The sequence below is a fragment of the Oncorhynchus gorbuscha genome, linkage group LG20 (genome assembly GCF_021184085.1).
Source record: "Oncorhynchus gorbuscha isolate QuinsamMale2020 ecotype Even-year linkage group LG20, OgorEven_v1.0, whole genome shotgun sequence".
Classification (NCBI taxonomy): Eukaryota; Metazoa; Chordata; class Actinopteri; order Salmoniformes; family Salmonidae; genus Oncorhynchus; species Oncorhynchus gorbuscha.
The window spans coordinates 22256379-22263873 of NC_060192.1; the positions used below are offsets into that span (position 1 = coordinate 22256379).

The 7495-nt window shown below is 47.4% G+C and overlaps 1 pseudogene; it reads right to left on the minus strand.

Moving 5' to 3' along the window:
* Nucleotides 1-1763: 1763 nt before the first annotated feature.
* Nucleotides 1764-7495, minus strand: LOC124006852 (annotated as a pseudogene).

Below are 7495 nucleotides of genomic sequence, written 5' to 3' on the forward strand. Positions count from 1 at the left end.
TCAGGCAAAGGGAGTATCTCTACAGGCCACAACACAACCCTTATGTATTATCAGTCAGAATCCCCCACCACCCCACAAAACTCCTCTATCCTTCCTACGCAAAGCTAGTTCTGCTCTATGTATATAACATTTTACATTTGAGTCACTCATAAAACAGACAGCAATCATTAAACAAGAGGAAATGTAGATTGAGGAAGATTTGGGAAATAGAAATCATTCTGAACTGAGATACAGTACCAGTCAAAAGTTTGGACACACCTACTCATTCAAGGGTTTTTCTTTATTTGGACTATTTTCTACTTTATCAAATAATAGTGAAGACATCAAAACTATGAAATAGCATATATGGAATCATGTAGTAACCAAAAAAGTGTTTTGTTTGAGAATATTCAAAGTAGCCACCTTTTGCCTTGATGACAGCTTTGCACACTCTTGGCATTCTCTCAACCAGCTTGGTGTGCCCATTAAAAGTTCATTTGTGGAATTCCTTTCTTTCTTAGTAGGTTTGAGCCAATCAGTTGCGTTGTGACAAGGTAGGGGTGGTATACAGAAGATAGCCCTATTTGGTAAAAGACCAAGTCCATATTATGGCAAGAACAGCTCAAATAAGCAAAGAGAAATGACAGTCCATCATTACTTTAAGACATGAAGGTCAGTCAATCCACAAAATGTCAAGAACTTTGAAAGTTTATTCAAGTGCTGTGCAAAAACCATCAAGCGCTATGATGGAAATGGCTCTCATGAGGACCGCCACAGGAAAATAAGACCCTGAGTTACCTCTGCTCTGAATCTCAAATATAAAACATATTTTGATTTGTTTGACACTTTTTTGGTTAATAAATGATTCCATATGTTTTATTTCATAGTTTTAATGTCATCACTATTAATCTAAAATGTAGAATATAGTAAAAATAAAGAAAACCTCTTGAATGAGTAGGTGTGTCCAAACTTTTGACTGGTACTGTATATACAGGTACAACGGTGTAGGCTGTGCTGTGTGAAGCAGTGGTGTCTGTGGTGGGAAGGCAGAGGCTGAGAAGCCACAGGCCTCTGGTCAGATGGACGTATACAGCCACAGGCCTCTGGTCAGACAGGCTTATACAGCCACACTGGCCAGACAGGCTTATACAGCCACAGGCCACTGGCCAGACAGGCTTATACAGCCACAGGCCTCTTGCCAGAAAGGCTTATACAGCCACAGGCCACTGGCCAGACAGGCTTTTACAGCCACAGGCCTCTTGTCAGATGGACGTATACAGCCACAGGCCTCTGGTCAAACAGGCTTATACAGCCACAGGCCACTGGCCAGACAGGCTTATACAGCCACAGGCCTCTGGTCAAACAGGCATATACAGCCACAGGCCTCTTGCCAGAAAGGCTTATACAGCCACAGGCCACTGGTCAGACATGCTTATATAGCCAGAGGCCTCTTGCCAGAAAGGCTTATACAGCCACAGGCCACTGGTCAGACAGGCTTATACAGCCACAGGCCTCTTACCAGAAAGGCTTATACAGCCACAGGCCACTGGTCAGACAGGCTTATACAGCCACAGGCCTCTGGCCAGACAGGCTTATACAGCCACAGGCCTCTGGTCAGACAGGCTTATACAGCCACAGGCCACTGGCCAGACAGGCTTATACAGCCACAGGCCACTGGCCAGACAGGCTTATACAGCCACAGGCCTCTGGTCAGACAGGCTTATACAGCCACAGGCCTCTGGTCAGACAGGCTTATACAGCCACAGGCCTCTGGTCAGACAGGCTTATACAGCCACAGGCCTCTGGTCAGACAGGCTTATACAGCCACAGGACTCTGGCTTATACATCAGGGTGGTGACATACTTCTTCGTGTAGCGATGAGTTGCACTAAGCACCAATCACACCATCCTGAGAGGAGAGAGAGAGAAATATAGAACTCCATTAGCACATACATGACATTTCCCTTTACCTCTAATTTCTGATTCATTCTGTTCCATCTTGCACACTTTCAATCAATCTACTAATGCTTCATGTCTTTGATTTAATCTTTCTGATCGCTCTCTGGTCTTACCTTAATGGACAGGGAGTAGAGGTGATTGAGCATGACATGGTTGGGTTCTGGAAGCAATGCAGGGTCACACCGATGAGGGAAAGCAAACATCTTACTCCAGTGCATGCACATTACTGTCAATGACATGAACCGCTCTGTCATGTCTTCATCATTGATATTCCTATGAGGGTTTGGATTCAGTTGTTGTCATCTTGTACTCAGAGATTCCTGTGTGCTTGTTTAGAATGACCTGTAGCAGGTGAGGTGGATGAATGGACAGAGACTTATCTTCCTGCTTGGGAATGTAGGGGCCTGGTGGTACGGTCCAGGAGGGGAGCTGGACAGGTCTAACTCACAAACAGATGGCAAATACAATGCGAGATTGAACATCAATATTTGTCTTGTTAATATTTTGCTATTACCAGTTACCATCTAACTTTCTAGCATCATGGTCGACATTTTCCAATACAGTAGCATAACTTGGTTACACTCATTAGTGTTATGCAGAGTCTGTATTTCGGGAGTTGGGCCAACTTTTAGAATGTTGTTCTAATTCTAGACATTCACTTACATAGCATGAAATATGAATGGGGTGCTAACATGGCTTGCATAGAATGTTAAAGATGCATCATTAATGCAGAAAGCTCAACGGCCCTACTTCCTTAATACGTGGCTCTGGCGTTATGCAAGGGTAAACAGGTTGTGGACACTGACCTGACATACACTGCTCAAAAAAATAAAGGGAACACTAAAATAACACATCCTAGATCTGAATGAATGAAATGTTCGTATGAAATACTTTTTTCTTTACATAGTTGAATGTGCTGACAACAAAATCACACAAAAATGATCAATGGAAATCAAATGTATCCACCCATGGAGGTCTGGATTTGGAGTCACACTCAAAATTAAAGTGGAAAACCATACTACAGGCTGATCCAACTTTGTAATGTCCTTAAAACAAGTCAAAATTAGGCTCCGTAGTGTGTGTGGCCTCCACGTGCCTGTATGACCTCCCTACAACACCTGGGCATGCTCCTGATGAGGTGGTGGATGGTCTCCTGAGGGATCTCCTCCCAGACCTGGACTAAAGCATCCGCCAACTCCTGGACAGTCTATGGTACAACGTGGCGTTGGTGGATGGAGAGAGACATAATGTCCCAGATGTGCCCAATTGGATTCAGGTCTGGGGAACGGGCAGGCCAGTCCATAGCATCAATGCCTTCCTCTTGCAGGAACTGCTGACACACTTCAGCAACATGAGGTCTATTATTGTCTTGCATTAGGAGGAACCCAGGGCCAACCGCACCAGCATATGGTCTCACAAGGGGTCTGAGGATCTCATCTCAGTACCTAATGGCAGTCAGGCTACCTCTGGCGAGCACATGGAGGGCTGTGCGGCCCCCCAAAGAAATTCCACCCCACACCATGACTGACCCACTGCCAAACCGGTCATGCTGGAGGATGTTGCAGGCAGCAGAACGTTCTCCACAGCGTCTTCAGACTCTGTCACGTCTGTCACATGTGCTCAGTGTGAACCTGCTTTCATTTGTGAAGAGCACAGTGTATAAGAGCACTTCTGTGAGTCCATCATAACTGCATCAAACACCTCAAAGTCAGTCTTCTTCCCCTCGATGACGTTGTTGACTGTGCCTAGCTGGTTGGTTACAACAGGCTGGGGGACCAAAACCAGCAATCTACAGTGGACTCAAACTTCAAATCTGTTAGTCATTCTTATATGGATGATAAATAGCTAAGTAAACATTGGTTCTCCATCAGAGCCATTACAACATGTAAAACATAGGTGATTCTGGTCCCAAAACACACTGCTCACCTCAGCTGGGTCATGAGTCCATGTTCCGTCCACATATAACTTATTCTTACTGTCAGTGTGTTCTATCTTTCAGTCACAAAAACCTTGTGGCTATTGTGGATCTGCCTGAAGGGGAGCATCATTATAAGTGCATATACACACTCACAAATTGCACCATAGGCACGTCAGCAATAATGTTATGAGTATGATGCCCTTCCCAGGGCTGCTAACCCACCTCCTGGTTAGGGGAATCTCCAGAGAGAGAGACCTCCTTTCCAGGTCCAGTCCAGCGGAAAACAGTGGGGCGGTCCAGAGTGTGCCATTTATCATCCTCCAGGTTCTGACGCCATGCAAGGTACTCGTCTTTCTCTAGGGGAGCCGAGGAGACCAGGGAAGATGGAGAGATGTGTGTGAGACAGGAAGAGGGAGAGATGAGTCTCTCTATATATGAAATGGGAAGAGGGAGAGGTGAGGCTCTCTGTATGTCACAGGCGAAGCAGGTACAAGGAGTCAAACATTTAATAGGGAACGGACATAGAACTAGACAGGAACAGCTTCAGCACATGGGTAACAAACACATAACAATCAATGCAGCAGTGGGGAACAGAGCTGGAGAACTGACAAATATAGGGGAGGAAAGAAACAGGTGATTGAGTGAGTCCAGATGAATCCAATATCGCTGATGCATGTGACAAGGGAAGGCAGGTGTGCGTAATTGATGATGGCAGGAGTGCGTGATGCAGGGCACCCACCTGGGTGAACCGTCCAAGACATGGGAGCCTGGCGAGCCGGCTGAGGCAAGGACGCCTGTCGCACCAGCTGCGGCGAGGGAGACTGATGATCCAGTGGAGAATGACGTGGGATGGAAGGCTGCCGAGCCAACCGAGGCAAGGAAACCTCTCAAGCCAGCCAGAGCTTGGAAGCCTGACGAGCTGGCTTAGGCACCCCCGGTTCCATTGGCGGCAGAATCCACCCCGACGTCTCTAAAAAACAAAAAATTAAATCTCCTGGACCGGCTGGGCGAAACAGACCTGACGATCCAGCTGAGGCCCAACATGGGATGGGCGCCTTCCGAGCCAACGAAACCTCTCGAGCTAGTTAGGGCGTGGAAGCCTGACGAGCTGGCTAGGCACCCCCGGTTCCATCGGTGGCGACCTAGGACCAACGTCACCACCAACCGGAACACCAGTACTCCCCGATGCTTCGTGTGTTGGCTGCTGCTGTATTCTGTCACGGGACGACGCTGGAGAGGCGAAGCAGGTACAGGGAGTCAAACATTTAATAGGGAACGGGCATAGAACGAGACAGGAACAGAGTCAGCAAGGGAACAGGCATAGAACGAGACAGGAACAGAGTCAGCAAACGGGTGACAAACACATAACAATCAATGCAGTAGTGGGGAACAGAGCTGGAGAACTGACAAATATATGGAAGGTAAAAAACAGGTGATTGAGTGAGTCCATGTCAGTCCAATATTGCTGATGCGTGTGACGAGGGAAGGCAGGTGTGCATGATGGATGGCAGGTGTGCATGATGGAAGGCAGGTGTGCATGATGGAAAGCAGGTGTGCATGATGGAAGGCAGGTGTGCATGATGGAAGGCAGGTGTGCATGATGGAAGGCAGGTGTGCATGATGGAAGGCAGGTGTGCATGATGGAAGGCAGGTGTGCATGAGGGAAGGCAGGTGTGCATGATGGAAGGCAGGTGTGCATGATGGAAGGCAGGTGTGCATGATGGAAGGCAGGTGTGCATGATGGATGGCAGGTGTGCATGATGGATGGCAGGTGTGCATGATGGATGGCAGGTGTGCATGATGGAAGGCAGGTGTGCATGATGGAAAGCAGGTGTGCATGATGGAAGGCAGGTGTGCATGATGGAAGGCAGGTGTGCATGATGGAAGGCAGGTGTGCATGAGGGAAGGCAGGTGTGCATGATGGAAGGCAGGTGTGCATGAGGGAAGGCAGGTGTGCATGATGGAAGGCAGGTGTGCATGATGGAAGGCAGGTGTGCATGATGGATGGCAGGTGTGCATGATGGATGGCAGGTGTGCATGATGGATGGCAGGTGTGCATGATGGATGGCAGGTGTGCATGATGGATGGCAGGTGTGCATGATGGAAGGCAGGTGTGCATGATGGATGGCAGGTGTGCATGATGGAAGGCAGGTGTGCATGATGGATGGCAGGTGTGCATGATGGAAGGCAGGTGTGCATGATGGATGGCAGGTGTGCATGATGGAAGGCAGGTGTGCATGATGGAAGGCAGGTGTGCATGATGGATGGCAGGTGTGCATGATGGAAGGCAAGTGTGCATGATGGATGGCAGGTGTGCATGATGGAAGGCAGGTGTGCATGATGGAAGGCAGGTGTGCATGATGGAAGGCAGGTGTGCATGATGGAAGGCAGGTGTGCATGATGGAAGGCAGGTGTGCATGATGGATGGCAGGTGTGCATGATGGAAGGCAGGTGTGCATGATGGAAGGCAGGTGTGCATGATGGATGGCAGGTGTGCATGATGGAAGGCAGGTGTGCATGATGGATGGCAGGTGTGCATGATGGAAGGCAGGTGTGCATGATGGAAGGCAGGTGTGCATGATGGAAGGCAGGTGTGCATGATGGAAGGCAGGTGTGCATGATGGAAGGCAGGTGTGCATGATGGAAGGCAGGAGTGACATCCAAAGACTATGCATAATGTTAGCTAGCTACAGTGCCGTGAAAAAGTATTTGCCCCTTTCCGATTTTCTCTATATTTGCCTGTTTTTCACACTTAATGTTGTCAGATATTCAAACAAAACCTAATATTAGATAAAGGAAACCTAAGTAAACAAATAACACATGCATACGTATTTCATTTATTTAATGAGAAAAGTTATAAAATACCCAATACCCCAGTGTAAAAAAGTAATTACACTCAATAACTGGTTGCGCCACCATTAGCTGCAATGACTGCAACCAAACGCCTTCTTGTAGTTGTTGATCATTCTCTCACATCTTTGTGGAGGAATTTTGGCCCACGTCTTCCATTCAGAACTGCTTATACTCAGAGACATTTGTGGGTCTTCGCACATGAACTGCTCGGTTCAGGTACTGCTACATCTCAAATGGGTTTAGGTCTGGACTTTGACTAGGTCATTCCAAAATGTTTATATTTGCTGCTTTCAGCCATTCTGATGTAAAATTGCTTGTGTGTTTTGGTTGCTGCATGGTTGCCAATAAATGGTCAGCGAAACGCCCCTAATTAATATTCATTCATACTGACTACATGACGACAATGAGGCAAATCCCGACAGAAAGGCTAAAAAACAAAATTTCACCCAGTGTGAAATGGAAGTTCTTGTAGGTGAGGTTGAAGCAAGAAAAATATATATTGTTTGGCAGACACCGTTTGGGAATTACAAATTACAAGAAGGTGTTAGAGTGGCAACATGTAGCGGACGCTATGAATGCTGCTGACTCAAAAGGTCTGACCCTCTCAGAAATAAAAACATCAAAGTGGAGGCCAAAAGGCGCATAGACTTACAGAGAAAGTGTTTGTGCCACAGGTGGGGGAAAGGGGACACCGGAGCTCAACACACTTGATGAGCAACTTGCAGGTATTATAGGGGAATCCCTCCTGAGTGGAGGAGTGACAGGTGGTGGAGGGGGACACGGACAT